Raw genomic sequence first — 18,723 nt, 5'->3', positions numbered from 1 at the left:
AGGGTTATTGGCTCTTGGCACCTCACAACTTAATCCTTTCCAGAGAATTGCCCTTCATGGAAGATGCAAAGGATCTGCCTTGCCCGAGGTTGTATGCACATACGCATTGACTCTTCTGAAGGTAAGGTAAAAAGGCCCAGACTCATGCCTCAATTTGAGACAGTTCTGATGGACCATCCCAACTCCAGGGTTCCCTGTGGGAGGATATGCTGAGGCCATTGTTGGAACTGCACTGCCGTTCTCCTCCCTCCCCACCATCCTGCTTCCTTCCCTCGTATCTCACAGAGGTTATTCCTGAGAGTAACCCCCATAAATTTTCTGCACGTGAATCCCTTCCTCAGAGTCTGTTCCCAGAGAGCCCAGTCTAAGTTGTTTTCTGCACTGGAAGAGAAAAACAGGAGCAGGTGTCAGGGCAGACATCTAATCTTCAGACAGTTTTCCTTATTGGAGCAATGAATGTGTGAAGAAACGCTTGCATTTTTTCATTAGAACAATGAAGTTTAAAGACAGTTATAGAGACAACAGGTAGAATTACTTCATTTCAATCCGTAACATTAAGAATGTAAACTAGCATTCTGGAGGGTACAGAATGAAGAGACTGAGAAGTATCAAATTAAAAGCTTCACGTAGAAATTCTCAGTGCTTGTGTGGCTGAACATCTGAACGGCCAAGTGTTTCTTGCTGAAAACCAAGCAATATCAGCATATTGAATTTTATCACTCAAAGTAGAAATAATTTTAGAATTAGAAAGTGCCAATATTGCATAAAGGCAATTAGAAATCACAATTGGTTTAACAGAATGCTCTATAGTTCTGAACACGCTTTCTGTTATTCTGTCAGGGTTTGGTGCTCTATCATTCAGTATGTAGTTGTAAGCTCTCATAACAGATGGCAAAAGGTTAAGAAAATATAACAGAACTTAAAATTTAGGAAATGTTTTATTTTTTTTTGAGTGAATTTAGAAAAATACTTCTATGCATAAATTTAATAGCAGAACATCTATATTCAGTAGATGCATAATATAAGGGGCCCTGGCTTAGTATATGCAAACTTCCAAATAAGAAAAAGTAGTGAGAAGAGTTAGAATAGATTGATTGTCTAGTTTATGCATTCTGAGGGAGGCACTTTCAATTTTATGGAGTCCACCTCAATTACCGACAGGGTAGATGTCATGTATATATGTATTTTCAAATCTCTCAACTGTTTTTAAACATGCTCACTAATTTTTTCAGACATTTAAATTTCTGTACCTTGCTAATGATCAATTACACAATCAATCTTTATAAATAATCTGTAAACAAAATAGGGTTTTCTAAATAAAAAAATATATATCCATAGCAGGGAAAGTCTTCAAAAAAAAAAAAAAAAAAAAAAAACCCTGATGAGAAAACAAACAAGAAAGGAAAATTCTTCAGAAAAATATCAAATTAGAGTATTTTTCAATAGTTAAAATACATGTTTTGTGTTTCATTGTTTTGTGAAGACTTAAATATATTGTATTTAGTATAAGGAGAATGTTCCATGAATTATATTATCATACATCAGGTGAACACAGTGGCAATTTAATTTATAACTTCAATGGTAGGAACAGAACCTTTTGGTGGGTTTGAACATGACATAAAAAAATCTTTTCTGTGTGTAATACTTTTATTTCTTAAAAATTTCTTATAAAACACTGTAATTTCTTTAGAAATAAATATCCTAGTTGGTCCCCTTCTAATAAATTACTTTGGCTGTTGACACCATCAATATGTTCAGTGGCTATACTACATCCTACTGAGAGGTTGTGGATTTAACGTTATTAAGTCTTAATATTTTATTTCATTTTATTTTCTCCTACTGAAAAACTCTGAGTTTTCTTTTAAGTAAAGCAAATGAAAATACTCATGAAAAATTTAAATGGATAAAATTTGCATATGGATCACAAGCTACTAAAAACATTCCAAATGAAACATTTTCAAAGATACTCTACTGTTTATCCAGCATATTAAAGATACACAATTTGCCAAAAAAAATCCATAATTATATATAAAACTATCAGAGCAGAAATAGTTTATTACCACACACTAAATATTAAAATACCTTGATTTATTATTGTCTTTCTATTGATTTTACAACTGTATTCATTTTAGAATATATTTTGACCATTTACTTGAACCGAGAATATTACTTCACCAGAGTAACATACAGAATAGAGTTTTAAGCCTTATTTCGTGATACATTAGTATGTCTTATATATTGATTCATATACACTAAAAACTTACTTTTGAAATTCAGTAACAGCTGTGAACTATGTATCGTCTATGAAATTATATCTTATATTTATGGATCCATCGTAACTAAGGGAGTTAGGAGGAACGTTGATTTCCTGAGGAAGGTGAAATTGTTCTGTGATAGTCCTATGGAAACATTTCTCAAATTGAAAGTCAGACCATGTAGGTCGTATAGTGTTAGGAGCCATATGTTGGGTAAACTGAGAACATAAAAAAATAGTTAATGCTAAAAGGGTAAAAGCTATCCTTTAGCTTCATGTCTGAATTCCTTCTCTTCTAAAAAGATGTATTGAAAATTTAATAAGGGTCACAATAATGTTAGAAAGATCACATAAGGCAGTTTCATTATTCTTTTAGCAGTTACTTTAAAAAATTATACACAATTAGTTTGTCAGAGCTATTTTGTTTTATGGTAATTAAATGCTGAGACACTTGTTCTTGCATGAGATTATTAGACTGTCAGCATTAGTTCAACTCCATTCTAGAAGACTGCAATACGGTGTTTATTACTTATGTAAATTTGGTTAATTATACACCAACTCAGTTATCTTATTTATTGCATTTCAATTAGTATCCTTGTAATAGTCACTAACTCTTTAATTAACTCACAGGAATAAGAGGTGTCTTGTTAAATGTAAATTAAATAGATTTAAATAGACAATAAATTGCAAATGGTAGATTTACTGCTAATGCTATAGAAAACTGTTGGTGGAAGCTCTAAATGTACTCAATACCATCTGCCTTCATCCGGGCAAAAAGAAAATTCTATTTTTCTTAGAATTTTTTAGCCCAAAGTTAAGACCAAGGTGAAACATAAGTATGGCAAGTTTTTGTTTTGTCCTTTTTTTTTTTTTTTCTCCTCAAGAGTGGGTTAAATGTAATTTACAGTTTTGTCTTACTGCCAATGAAAAATTCTAACAATGTGAAGAAATATAAAGAAAATCCTTCTTCAGTGTGGAATTTACTTCTGAAATGAATGTTAAAAGGCTGGAAAATAATCCATGACCACCGATTTATTCGTCCAGTGTGGAAAGGAGCAAACTACTACAGCTCTTCACTAAGTGCTCCCTTGTGACCTAACAAGGAAATTAATTAGCAGGGCACCACTCTGTGGCAACAACGTGACTACAGGGGAGCCTGAATGTCAATGGGCTGACACTGTAACCCAGTTTTGTTAACATTAATGTTTCTGCTTTAGCCAGTTTATTTCTCAGAGGTGAAATAAAGGCTTAGCTTAGCTGTAGAGAGAATCTACTTTCATTTAATAGCACATTTTATTCCTTATAAAGGGAGTTCAAGAGTATTTCTGGATTCTGTTATTTATGTTTGGGGACTGGCAGAGTCTGTCACTCTAAGCATTGGAAACAGATGAAGTAGGGTTTCATGTGTATTACTGCATTCTCCACACCTTGGCTTGTGGAAGAGAGAAATGGAGTAAAATATTTTAAAATTTATTGGACCAAGGTTTGGGTTACCTCTTACTTTAACAGGATAACACAATTTAAAGTTATGTTGCCATAAATCCCTGAGATTTTAAAATAAAATATTTGGCTTCTTTCAAGATCATAAGATTTCAAAATTAATGATGAAACAATGTTTTTAAGGTCATGAAAATATCAAAATGTGGTATTATCTACTTTTATTATTTTTAAAATTGACACGTAATTATACACATTTATGGGGTACTATTTTGATACATGCATAAAATGTTTAATGATTAAATCACAGTGGTTAGCATATTTATCACCGTAAACATTTATCATTTCTTTTGTGTTGGAACATTCAAAATTCACTCTTGTAGGTATTTGAAAATATATAATAAATTGTTGCTAATTATATTCACCTTATAGCAGTCCATAACACTGGAATATACTCCTACTATCTAGCTGTATTTTTGTAGCAATTAACAAACCTTTGTCTATTCACCCCTCCCCACCACCATTCCCTGCCTATAGTACCCATTATTCTACTCTCTACTTTTATGAAATAAACTGTCTTAGATTCCACATATGAATGAGAACGTGTGGTATTTATCTTTCTGTGCCTGACTTATTTCACTTAGCATCATGTTCTCCAAGCTCATCCATGGTGCTGTAAGTAACAGCAAAAAAAAAAAATCAATGGAAATTAATAGGAAAAAAACCCTAGAACACATCATTGTATTTTTGGAAGGCCCCAAATTGTATTTCTTTAACTTGTATTATCACTATCAACATGGCATCCTCAGACATTCTCCTTTTTTCCTTTTCTACTTCCAAGATGTGCCACTTTTCTCCAGAATCAGTGAGCTAGAATGCTACGCATAGCAGAAACATCTGAATTGCAGGCGATGTTTTACTCTGAATACCATGTGAGACTACTTAAGGTGTAATGCTACACCTCTTCCTTTTTATTATAATATTTATTTTGTATCATTTTAATATATCCACACTAAGGTTTCCTGTCATGCATTCATTCAAAATCCTTCTTAAAAAAAAATAAATTCTCTATTCAAATACCTTTGAAAAGCTCAGAGCCTGTAGGAAATCTCTGACCATTGCCTAAGGTAATTAATCTTGGCAATATCCTGAAAAGAAAACACGTATGACTTTGCCTGTGAAACTCTTTTTCTTAGTGACACATTCTGAGGGTCTACTCTTAGTGAAACTGCTCCAATCAGCACATCTAATGGTGCAATGCTCACGTTCTGAAGTGACAGGTCTGAGTGTGGGTCTTGACTCCCACAGTCAGAAGCTATATGATCTGGGTAAATTTCTTAACCTTGCCAAACTCCAATCCTTCATTTTCAATGGGGAATAAAGATTATTAACAAACTAAGTTTTATATTAAAAGTGACTGATATTTTAAATGAAGATTATTTGAAAGATATATAATATGGTATCTGGTATTTAGTGATTGCTAAATAAATGGTCATCACACCTATTATAATTTTAAAAGACTATTAATTTCTGGAACAAAAATATTTTGCTAGATTTAAGTGAGAAAATATATGCTACTGTTTTTAAATTAAGAATTATTTCTCAGATTGAAGGGAAAATTATTTACATTGTTTTTCCTTAGATTATGTAATGAAAACAAAACAAAACAAAAATATAGTCATTGTAGAAACTGTACCTACAAGTCCTCGACTCTTCTCTGATCATCTGGTAAAATTCAATAATATCATCTTTGTTACTTAATCCATTTGTCAGTGCTTAATGTATTTGACACCTCTACTTTAGTTGACGCTATGACTATTTCTTCTTTTTTGAAAGACTCCCTTTTTACACCAACATTTCCCTCTGGTTCCTAACTGAATTTTCTGTCTACTCCTACTTAAGACTATTTGCTAGCTTCAATTTTTTAGACAATCCTTTAAATTATGTGTTTAAGGGTGTTTTCTTGGCTTGTCTTCTGATTTTTCTCTTTTCATCTCTTATTATTATGATCCACTAGTACTTATATTAAAAATTATAAAAAGGGCCATGTGCTCTGGCTCACACCTGTGATCTTAGCACTCTCTGGGAGGCCAAGGCAGGAGGATTGCTTGAGCTCAAGAGTTTGAAACCAGCCTGACCAAGAGCAAGACCCCATCTCTACTAAAAACAGAAAAATTAGCTGGGAATCGTGGTGTGCACCTATAGTCCCAGCTACTAGGGAGGCTGAGGGAGAAGGATCACTTGAGCCCACGACTTTGAGGCTGCAGTGAGCTATGATGATGCCACTGCACTCTACCCAGGGTGACAGAGCAAGACTCTGTCCAAAAAAAAAAAAAAAAAAAAAAATCATAAAAATTGTTTCTCTAGAGTTTCCCCTGAAAGCCCTGTGTACCACCACATAGTGGAAAACTGTGCTTTAGATGTTCAATAGTAGGTATAAATTCTAAAGTACAAAACTGAATTTTCCATCTTCTCCAAAATACCAGTGAACAAGAAGCCTGACAACATAAAAATCTATATATCATACATATTATTTAAAATATGTCCCCAGAAATATGTAATACATTTCACCAACGTTTTGACAGCTGTGTTAAAGGTAGTAAGTTTTATTTAATAATATAAATTCAAATTCTTCAAGCAAAATATTTAAAAGGAAGTTTGAGCTTTTATTTCTAGTAAAGCCTTTACTCCTTCTTTCATAGATCTCCAAGCACTGGAAACCTTCAAAAGAGAATTCTTGAATACAGAGTTGAAAATACCTGATTTTATGTTAATAATCTCTGTGCTAAAAATATATCTAAAAATGATTACATTGAGGTCAACTCATCAAATCATTTAGAATTGAGAAACATATTCTGAGCGTTATTTTTCTCCTGTTACGAGTAAACCACATATTTTAAAAAGAATTCTCTAATGAGAGAATGATGCATAACTGAAGGCAAATTTTATCTAATAATTTATTTTGATACCTTGTTTGGATTTTTTAAAGGATAGAATTAGAGTAATGACATTTTTATCATGCTAAACCAAGTAGATTTTAGAAGAAACTGTTTATGATGGGTTACTCTCCTAACATTATTTTTACCCGAATTAAATATTCAAATTTTGAATGCCACACCTGCCAGTACGACGCAAGAGTGACTTCCTTAATTTATGTTGCCACAAGTCCTGGTGGCGAAGGAGAAAGCAAAGTTATACCATGTTACTCAGGTGGTGAAAAATGAGGACTAAGAGCTGACTGTTCTGGAAAAAAATAATAAACACAGTCAATATTTCTTACTTCTTTATGTAATCATCTTTAAAGAAAACAAGAACAAATTTGTTTTATATTTTGCACAACTATGTAGTTCTTGTTCATGTTATCATTGCAGGATCTGAGAAAATAAAGTAGCCCACCAAGTTACAAAACTACAGAAATCTCTAATATTGATACAGATGGATAAAATGCTTGCTTCCTCTAAGCCACCTCATTTGTAAGGTAGTGAACACCTTAAAATTTGCTAATTATCTTTTTCCTATCTTATGAAAGTTAATTGATGAAATGAGAATGAGATAGTGGATCCAGTAAGAAATGTAGTAAAGCTGCCTCCTTTCCTTTCCATTCCCTCTAGCAGAATCCCAGTATTTTTTTTTTTTTTTTTTTTTTTTTTTTTTGAGAGCAGGTGCATTTGCTTCCTTAGTTTACTAATCCTGGGAAGAAATAGAAATGAGAAAACTCTGCTGATTATCTTCCACCTTATGGATTGCCACTGGTTCATTCACCTGCTCTGTTGAATAGGTGGGATTCTTTCTCCTTTCAAATGCATCCCTTCTACAGCCTTAGGCTCCACGTGTCAATGTGGATAAACTTTTGAGATGGAAGGAAAAGGGGGACGCTGGACATTCACACACATGTGAAATAGAAGATTAGAATGGTAAAGAAGACATCTCGTTCAAAATGATGTGGCTAGAATATATTTTATAAACGTAATTACTGATATAGCCATTCTTATTAATCAGGGTAAAATCCACTGGACAGATCACTCCATTAAATTCAAAGCATCTACTATTTTCTTGGTTTGCCAAGAAAAAATAATAAACACAGTCAATATTTCTTACTTCTTTATGTAACCATCTTTAAAGAAAACTTGATATGAGCCTCAAATTTTCCAACTTTGCAGTAGATAAGTGGAAACCAAAGAATTATAGGTAAATGTTAGAAATTTTCATATATTTTATCATCATTGCCCTTTTCTGTATATAATATTTATCAACATTTATTTAGCTAGTACACAATTGTTTTGGTTTTTTTTTCTTCTGGTCTCCATGGAAACAACAGGGGACAGAGGTCCTGGCTTCACAAAGCATTTGCTTAGGTAATTGCTCAATTTTCATAGCTCTCAAGCTGTTATTCGTCAACAGTTAGGTTATGTCCCTTTAGGCTATCTACCAAGGATGTTTCCTAACTCATCCATTTCAAAATGACCTTAGAGAAGCTTTAGAAAATTAGAAGCTATGGAAACTTCTGTGGTATCTGTGGTTCATATGTGAGTGAAATAGAACAAAGGGATTTCTTTAAGTATATTGTTCATACAGAAATACAATAATAGTCTTGATGAGGATCATTTACTATTTATTTCAATAAGCAATCACCTATAGAAAATGATGGTATTCTACCAACTCAGGGTATTATGAAACACACATGGATTTCTTTTAGTAGGAGATGTGTCATGAAATAAAGTTTGGTAAAGAAAAGGTAACAGGGAAATCTCCCAAAATTCTTTTTTTCTCATCTCTGCAAATGATTATTGTGAACATTCACATTGTTCCATTCATTTTTCTATACCAACTTACTGGCCATAATTGCTAACACACCTTCATAAGCGTAAAATGCTTTAGATTTTACATGTGATGTTTGTTTGTGGAGAATATACTGTAAAAACTTCTTTTGGCTCAGTCTAGTTATATCTGTGGACTCTTTACTCAACTGTGTAACCAAAATGAGAAATATCCACTGGTTACTTCACAAGATCAAAAAGGTCTTTCATTGATACTTAAATCAGTTAGTGATTTATTGATGACTTTTAATCAAAAAATGACTTAATTAAGAGAGCTAATAGAAAAATAATGTGTAGGTCGAAATCTGTGGTTTGCCAATAAACTTGTGTTTGAACAAAATGATGAGAACAGTGGAATCTTTCTTCACATTATGAGACTCACTGAAAAATAACTAGGCTCTGGCTAAGAGCCCAATGTAATGATTTTTTTGGTGTGTACAGACTAAGTATCTCTTATTCAAAATACTTGAGGTAAGAACTGTTTTGGTTTTCAGATTTTTTCAGATTTTGGAATAATCGCCCATTCATAATGAGATATCTTGAGGATAAGACCCAAGTCTAAACATGAAATTTATTTATGTTTCATCTACACCTTACATAACCTAAAGGTAATTTTTGCAATATTTTAAATAATTTTGTGCATGAAAAAAGCTTGTGTTAAGTACTTATGTGTGGAATTTTCCACTTCAGAGCATCATGCTGGTGATCAGAAACTTTGAAATTTTGGAGCAATTCAGAGTTCATATGAAGGATGCTCAACCTGTACCACTGTTTTACTTAAAAAAAAAAAAATTGTCCACAGTAAAGAAATACGTTTTTCATTGAGAAAAATGAAGCCATCCTCTTTCTCAATGTCACATAAATTAAAGTCTTCCTGCCTAAAAAAATCAAATAAATGGGACCTGATCAAATTAAAAAGCTTCTGTACAGGAACAAAACTATCACTAGAGCAAACAGACAACCTACAGAATGGGAGAAAATATTTGCATGGTATACATCTGATAAAGGGCTGATAACTAGAATCTATATAGAACTCAGGAAAATCAGCAAGAAAAAAAATCAAACAACTCCATTAAAAAGTGGGCAAAGAACATGAACAGAAACTTTTCAAAAGAAGACAAGTGGCCAAAAAAACATATGAAAAAATGCTCAACATCTCTAATCATCAGGGAAATGTAAATCAAAACCACAATGAGATAGCATCTTACACCAGTTAGAATGGCCATTATCGAACAGACAAAAAATAACATGCTGTTGCTGAGACTGTAAATGAGTGTAGCCATTATGGGAAACAATGTGCAAGTTTCTTTAAAAATTAAAAATAGAACTATCATTGGATACAACAATCCCACAATTCTGTATTTATTCAAAGGAAGATAAATTAGTACATCAAAGGGATACCTGCACCGCCATGTTTCTTACAGCACTATTCACATTAGTTAAGATATGGAATCAAGCAAAATGCCTATCAACAGATAAATGGATATAGAAAATATGGTGTATATGTATGTAAACAAATACTATTCAGCCATGAAAAAGAACAAAATCATTCTTTCACAGCATGGAGGACATTATGTTAGGCACAAAAAGATAAACACTGTATGTTCTCACACCTATGTAGGATCTGAACAAAAAAAAAAAGCTCATAGAAGTAAGAGTGTAGAATTGTGATTTTAGAAGTTGGAAAGCTTAGGGAGGAGGGGCAGATGGGAAGAGGTTGGTCAATGCATACAAAATTATAGGTAGATAAGAGGAATGAGTTCTGGTATTCCGCAGCATTGTAGTGTGAATATGATTAACTATAGTTTCTTGTATATTTTCAAAAAGCTATAAGAGAGGGCTTGGACATTCACAACATAAAGCAATGATAAATGTTTAAGGTGATGGATATGCTAATTACTGTTTGATCATTACACATTACACACACATATCAAAATTTCACTCTGTATCCCATAAATGTGTACAAAAAATTTTAAACCACAGCAATATTTTTTCTCTTCACAGCTAATTATTAGACAGACATTATATTGGTGAATCTGCATAACATAAAAAACTACCCATTAGCATTAATTTTCCCCTCAATAAGTAAGTCTATCAGACTATTCACCTTCAACGTCCGTAACCCTGGCAAGAGAAAAATCACCTACTTTCAAATTAAATTTAACCTTTCAAAGCATTAATTATTTATGCAACAATTTCCTTTCTGAGTATTCAAGTACAGTATTATTCACATGCTTTGACTTTTGTGACAACGAATAATTACAAAACGGGGACTGAAGGAATAGAGTCTTCTTGGTTGAATTGGTTTTAGGGAGTTTCTATTTTAGTTCCTCTAACTAGATGACACTGGAAAAAAAAAGTCGTATGTTTTCAGCATTAAAAAATTCTAATTACATGAGTAGTTTTGTATAAAAATTATAATGATAATGTAAAAAGATAATGATATCTGAAATGTTAATTTGTATTTAATAGATTTTTTTTTTTTTTTTACACACAGGGTAATCAAATTAAAACTTAGTAAGTCAAGTGTACAGTTCAAATGTGAAGAAAAATATGATAGCTTTTAGGAAGTAAATTATTACTGTCAATTTTTACAAAAACTAGTAGTTTGCTGAATTTACTGAGGCTAATTTTCTTGTTGTCCTAGAGCCAGTTCAGTGAAAAGGTGAAGGCATGGCAATTGGCTGTATAAATTACAAAGTCCTGGACTTCAACTAATTCCCATTCCAGGGGGTCGTCCCCAGGAATTCTGAATATGTTAGTTTAGGGACAGAATCAGGCATTGGTATGTCATCAAAGCTCCCAGGTGATTATAATGTGCATGGGGGGAGTACCCCTTTAATTTCTTTTCACACAGGGCTTTCAACCTTGGTGAACTTTGGAATGATCTGGAAAGTTTGGAAAAAAAAAAATACAGATGCCTGGGTCCCACCTATAGATAATCTAAATTAATTATTCAGGCTATGGCCTAAGCATTGAGGTTTTTAAAGATTGCCCAGATGATTCCACGGACCAAAATGGTCCCCCCTGCATAAGTCACCACAAATTCTAGCCTGCTTTTGATGTTTATAGATCAGGCATGTGCCAGTTGTTCCAATCTAGTATTGCTGCTACAGAAAAACCTTGCTGTTTAATCTCTTTTTGGCATCACTTCATGCTATTTGCCTTATCTTCACAGCTTCAATTTTGCACCTCTCAAGTTTGATAGACGTTCTCCCTTTAAAATCTTTGAGAAATATCCTGTCCTTTTGACCTAGCCTGGGGCCTCCTTTCATGGGGCACCTGCCTCCCATAGGGCTGCATGGGTAGTACGCACACCATTCAGATTGCAAAGATTCCCACAAAACATAACAGGACAAAACAGAGGCTGGCTGAATCATGACAGTAAAGGACAACTCAATATGGCAGGCTTGGGACCAGTACACTATATATAATTTAGGCTTGGTAACCCCTTATATCAACTCAGCTCCCCAGGAATCCCTGAGCTAACATAAAATCCTAAAGTCTTCCATTAATTCTTCAGCAACATTTGACAAATATATCCATATATCCCTGCAGACAAAATCCTTCCTCTCCCAGTTCTGTAGCCTCATCTGTCCTGCAGGAAAAAAAAATGACTTAATTTCTCCATCAACCCCAGCACCCACTATTGACATTCTGCTCCCTTTGATGCACAGATGAAGATGCCACCAACTAGCTAAAACAACCTCTTTGTATTTTCATGTGGTTTATTTAACCAATACATTATTAAGTTGTTTTAAGTTTCTGTAGTTTTCAACTTTTTGTCTGGTTACATTGTGTAGCTACTGTTCGGAGTACTGACATGTACTTTCAGTAAAGCTTCAAAGCCTAATTTCTGAAATACACCATAGAAAACCATCCTCACAACTGAACTGCAAGGGAGTCATTCAACAACTGAAATATTCATCATGTAAGCTTTGCAGGTTCATGCCGAATATAAAATTTTTGAAATACTGAATTACACAGCTCCAGATTACAGTCTGTCTCCTTCCATTTATTTCAATGAATGTGAAATTACTGTCTCTACCTGGAGTCCTAACCAGATGAGGAAGTAATTCAGTTTTGATAGTGCAAATCTATTAATAAGGCGATTTTTGCTATTTTGTGAAAAAGGAACAGAATAAATTCTTGCTTCTTGATTGTAGAGAGAGATAGTGTGTGTACTTTTTATACATAAGACCACACACTGAACAGTGACTTCCAGGCTATTTATATCTTTTATGCTACCCATTAAATGAAATTAAATGAAAACGGGAGAAGGTATTTGATAATATTAAAAAAAGCTCTATAAATAAAATGGCAGCCTTTCAATACCCAATTTGACCAATGTATTAAAAGATGTGATAAAATCAGCAGCACAATATTTCTAAAAAATTACAGTGGGTATAATTGTATACTAAACTACAATAGGTAAAATGTAGTCTTGACAGCGTAATAATCAAGCTCATTCTGTGCATAAATTGTGCCAATATTTTGAGATTCCAATAACTTTAATTTTAAATAGAGACTAAACTCACAAGCCAATTTTGTAAATTATTTGGTAATTAACACAGGCAAAAATAATTAACACATAATAAAACTGCATATTCTATTAGGTATTTGTGTAGTACCTATTACTACACAATTGTATAAGTAATACTATTATATACCTTTGGAGTGGTTTCATGGGAGGTAAGGCACATTGCTTTAGGAAGTAGTGTGCTGGGAAATGGATAACACTGGCTCACAAAAAATAAAAACCTGTATATATGCATATGTAAGTTTATTATAAATTTTGCAGATAAAAATGTTATATGACACATTATACAAATAATAAAATACCCAGTATTCTTTATTCTAAATTTCACATAGCCAACTCATTCCAGCAATATGTTGATTTTTGCTGAATTCTCATATCCATAGCCACTAAAGCTGCAGGTGATAAATGAACGTAGGTCTGACATAAACATTGGTGGATAGGTTTGTTTACCTTCATGAGCAAGATGAAAGTAAAACAGAGAAGACACATGTTGGAACTTTACTCTTTCATCAATAATGTTAGATACTTATTTGCTAAATTGTATAATAGTTTTTCAAATAATGAAAGAATAGCTTCTCATCTCTTTATGCTATTCATAATATAATGGCCAGAGACTTCATAGACTTTTGAATTTCAGCTGCATCGTTAATATTTTTTTCCACTGCTTTCTTAAGTTCAGACAAGGGCTTTGCAAACTTTTTGTCAAAGGGCCATATGGCATATACTTTAGGCTTCTCGGCCATATAAGTCTTTGTTGCAACAACTCAAGTTTGTCATTAAAGCATGAAGAGTTCCAATAGCACTTCATTAAAACAGGCAGCTGACCCATAGGTGGTAGTTTACTGACTCCTGGTTTAGACAATGAAAAGAAAAATAAACCAAGTATTGATTTGTAAAATTTGCTGATTGCAGTGGTGTGGCCAATTTCAAACTACCAAGGTGACTTCATTCAAAGTGGTGGTGGGAGGAGACGCCCAATAGTAGAATGTCATACAGTGTTTCAAACATACCAATACAACAGGTGTTAATATCCTCAAGAGCATGGAGAATAGTAAGATATAGTAACATAATTAGAAAATATTTTTCTAGTACTACCTTTGTTTTTAGTATAGTTTAGTTGTATATTATATATGAACATGTATATGTATATATATTATAATGGCTGTACTAACAGCCAGCTAACAAGATTACCAAAAATTTAACAATCTTCTCTGAGAGTCAGTACTAGCTAGTTTCAGAGCACCATGACTTTTATATTTTATAATATATAATTTAACAAACAAGTATGTAAACATCCCAATCTATATAAATAATTATAAATATTCCATAGGTATTGTCCTTAAATTTTTGACAAGTCAGTTGTTCCCTAGTCAACTATATAAACAAATAATACTAGTGTTAGTTGTACCACTGGTATCACTAGATATAGGCTGTTTGAAGACAAACAAAAATCGAATATATGCAAATAGAGTTAAACATTTAAAACCACATGTGAATTACAACCTTTATGTACCTCCAAGTGGAAATACAACTGTAAAGAAAGAGCATTTGTCATGGATCAATATTCTTATGAGCTCTATTTTCATTTTGCAACTGATAAAATAGCAGGACTCCTTTCACCTTTTGACATCTCCCCCCTTCATAAGGTAAGGATTACGAGGCTTGCCATTTGCCTTCCTCACAGCAATATCACAAGGATAAATGAAATAATATCCAGGCAGCATGCCTAGCTATTTAATGGAAAGGCATTTTCCTATAAACAAAGAGACTTGCAAACTCCATGCACAGTATGATCTAGTGTTACAGTTAAATTGTGGCATTGAATAGGCCAGTTGGTTTATTTAGAACACACAGCAGATGTGTCAGATTCTGACCCGTGCTGGCAATTCTACTGATTCCACCCTGGCCTCTTAATGCCTTCTTTTTGAGTACAACCTTATGGTGACAGTAAGCATGGTTTGACAGAGGGGCCAGTAGGGAAGTTGCATGATCTTTGACTTCTATATTCTCAACTTTGCCTTAGCTAATCCTTCATGGACTGACCTTTTAGATTAACTGTTGTAACTTTGGCTTTACAGTGCAAATATAAACGTGCTTTAGCCAACAATAGTCTGATGTAGGATAATATCAAGTCTATAGGTGTGGGAGATGAAAGGATAAACACAAAAGCGTATGTTTGCTAGCTGGAGAAGGCAAACTACAGCCCAATACGAGTGTCTGTAAAATGTTCTCTAACTTATTTGAAAATAAATAAAAATCTGTAAGGCAAAGGATATTTAATTTTCAGATGTGAAGTGCTTGGTAGAGAAGACTTTACTAAGAAAAAAAGGTTGAAACATTTTGGCTTCTAAATAGTTTTGAATTAGCTTCTATATTTATTGATTTATGGAATAATTTCCTCAATTGCAAATTCTAATGAGTTTCCCAGGATAAAATGAAAGAAGCAAAGGAGTAATATGAGAACTCCAAGAAGTCAACATGCATGGAATCACCTCCTTTTAACATTTTTTTTCTTTTTTTATTCTTTAGGCCCCTGCTAGAAAAGCCTTGGCTGTAATCTTTCTTATGTATGAATTTTCTGTACCAACATCAACAACCCAAGAAGTAAATTATTGTTTGATGTTAATAGATTAATGTTATAATTAAAGCTATATCCTTTATTGCAAAATTTTAAAATTTACAATGTACTGGGACAGTTGGGGGTAGGGAAATACTTTCCGAGAATCATTTGAGAAATTTGTGTAAATTCAATATAATGTGATCAGCTTGATATCCTGAAACAAGGTTTTTGACTTTTTCATACTTTTGCAAGAAAAAAAAAAACAACAGATTTTGAAGACTTTTAAGGTCCATGCATATTGGTAAATAGGTGTGAGTGAGAAATTGCTGTCAGTATTCTGTTGTTAAAGCAGCAATAGCTATGTTCATGAAACACTCATTCATTCGTTCAGAGATGGGGTCTTGTTCTGTCACCAGGCTGCAGTGCAGTGGTTTTATCATAGCCCACTTCAGCCTCAAACTCCTGGGCTCAAGCCATCCTCCTGCCTTAGCCTCCCAAGTAGCTGGGATTACTAGTGAGAGCCACCACATCTGGTGAAACAATCATTTTTAAACAAGGCCTAAAATAATTTTGTGAGGTGTCTTTCTGTCACCTAGAGAAAGCAGTTCTGGAAAACATGAATGACACTTCTTAGTCATTTTAGGTTAGGGTAAATTTATGTCACCTCTCTATCATTGGTAACAAAACAAAATTTTGATTAATCATGTTATTGTTTGAATTAAAGTTTGGCTCTTCCATAGAACTTTATTAAGACTGGAATCTAAAAATTTTTTTATTGGTGTTCTATATAATTCAAATATTATGGCACTTCATTCTTTACTCTTCAAATTAAAAATGATTTCAGCTCTGGATGGACACCTTTCTCATGTTTTCGTGGAGAAGGTTTCTTGTAGTCTAGGTGAATGGATATTGTACAAAGCAATAGCCTTCTCTCCACAATGGATCTCTTTTCAGACCATTATCTCGAGTAAAATATTGTTGGGTCAGCTGCATATGTGTCAGATGTTCTCGATTTTTTTTTTTTATTTTTGGGTAGAATAAAAGGCTGGCAGAACTTAGAACACTATACACACAAATGAGAAAATTTACTCTTCATTCTACCTGGGTAATCATAATTAATTTAGAAAATCTGGGATGATTTTATGATACATCTTGTTTCTGTTCCTCTAGGAAAGGTTTTGTTTGTGTATGTATTGTGTGTGTCATAGGCTACAGGTCTATAAATTATTTCATCTAAAGAGGTGATAATAATTTAATTGTATTGCTATACTGAATACCTATCAGTTCTATCTTTTGTCATTGCTTTTATGCCTTAAATTTCAAATTATCATTACAAAGCATATTATCCGGTACAAAATAACTATCCGGTGTCTCTCGATATGGCTGAATAGGATCATACTAATAATGAGACCCATTTGGGTTGATATGTTTCTGGGACATGTAGCCTTACTTTCCATACATGTCCTTATGTTCTAGTTAATTCTCAAATACATAAGGTAATGGTAGGAGGAAAGATGAGTAACTTGAATTTTCAGTATAAACTCATTATTTTTGTCCAGTTGCTCCATATCTTACTAGACATTGATATTTTATTTGTGTACTAAAAAATAAGTCAATGTCAAAGCCATATCCATGGTAAACTGAAGCCAACTCTTGGAAGGAGGGACCCACTCACCTGCACATTGTACATCTTCCACAGGTGATTACATGTAATCAGCGTTAAAAAACCACTGTGTTGGTCCTATCAGTACTATACATGTAACAAATGACATGCTGTATAAAATGTGTGGATTTTCAGAAGCAGATGGATTAAGATTTTAATTTAAAAATGCATCACATTTTTAATTTTTCTGCCACACTATCAATGATTACAAAACGCTATTTATTTTCTTGACGTTGGTTCTTAATTATACTACGTGTAATACAAAAGTACAAATGTTTTCCAAAGTTCCACAAATCAACATGGTTCCCGAGCAGAAATGGCTGTATTTCCACCAAGACGTGTGTCCAATTCTAGACTTTGGTGTCATTGTTAGGAAATGAATACCTAAGTTAGTGACTGCATCCCTAGCTCTCTTCCTTCTCTCATCACCTTGAATCTTCGAACAATATGAACACTCTCTACCAATGGAATGTAAGTGGTTAAGCAAGTACTATGCTTTCTGTACTTCCTCCTTCTCCATCTGTGGTCATATGCAGAGGTCCTGGGTGATTGAAACCTCATTGGATAAAAGAAACCTGGTTCCCACAGAATACGAGAGACATTTGGATTTTAACTGAGCAAGAAATAAACTCCTATTAATTTAAGCTACTAATATTTGGGGATTTACTTATTAAAACAGTTAACATTCTCCCAACAAACAAAATGTCTAAAGGCAATTAAAGGGCCATTATCTGCTCAACATAGATCTCCTTCTTTGCCAATCAGCAATTTTATTAAATATTGCTAAGAAATTTATAAAATCTAAATCTTGACCTGCTTAAAAGGATAATTAAAATTACATGCACAATGTGCATTAGTTTTTCCTCATTTTGTTTTGAGGAATGCAAAGTGATTTATAACAGATAATTTTAAAACCTGCTATACCCAACAAAATTGGTTAACTTTCACATTTATTCTATGCTCTAATTACATTAGCTATGCACATATGATTATATTATTCATAGGTTTCCTGGAGTTTAAAACATTTTTAAATTTTTTAATTTATAAAATAAATATATGCTTACTTTAGAAAATACAGAGGAATCAGAAAAATTTTAAAAGAGTTTTAGACTTTTACAGGGTAAGAATGTCAAATTTACTTACAAGTGTAATCACAGAAAAGTAGAAAAAAATTATATAATTTCTAAATTACTAAGAGCTTAAACATGTGGAATGAGGAAAACCATTGAATTTACATAAAAGAAGTTGCAATGGTAAGAAAAATAAAAATAAATATACGGTATGGGATTTCTTAAAAAAATTGTATGTATATAATGGTTTTTTGAGGCCATGAACTTATCTAGAAACTTTACAAGTATTAAAATACTAAATAAGGTGGAGGATATAAATCCAAATATACAAACAATATTACTAAGTGTCCATGGACTAACTGCTTCCTTTAAAAGGTCAAGA

This window comes from Eulemur rufifrons, chromosome 24, assembly GCF_041146395.1.
Source record: "Eulemur rufifrons isolate Redbay chromosome 24, OSU_ERuf_1, whole genome shotgun sequence".
Taxonomy (NCBI): domain Eukaryota; kingdom Metazoa; phylum Chordata; class Mammalia; order Primates; family Lemuridae; genus Eulemur; species Eulemur rufifrons.
Note: the sequence above shows the minus strand (reverse complement) of the source record.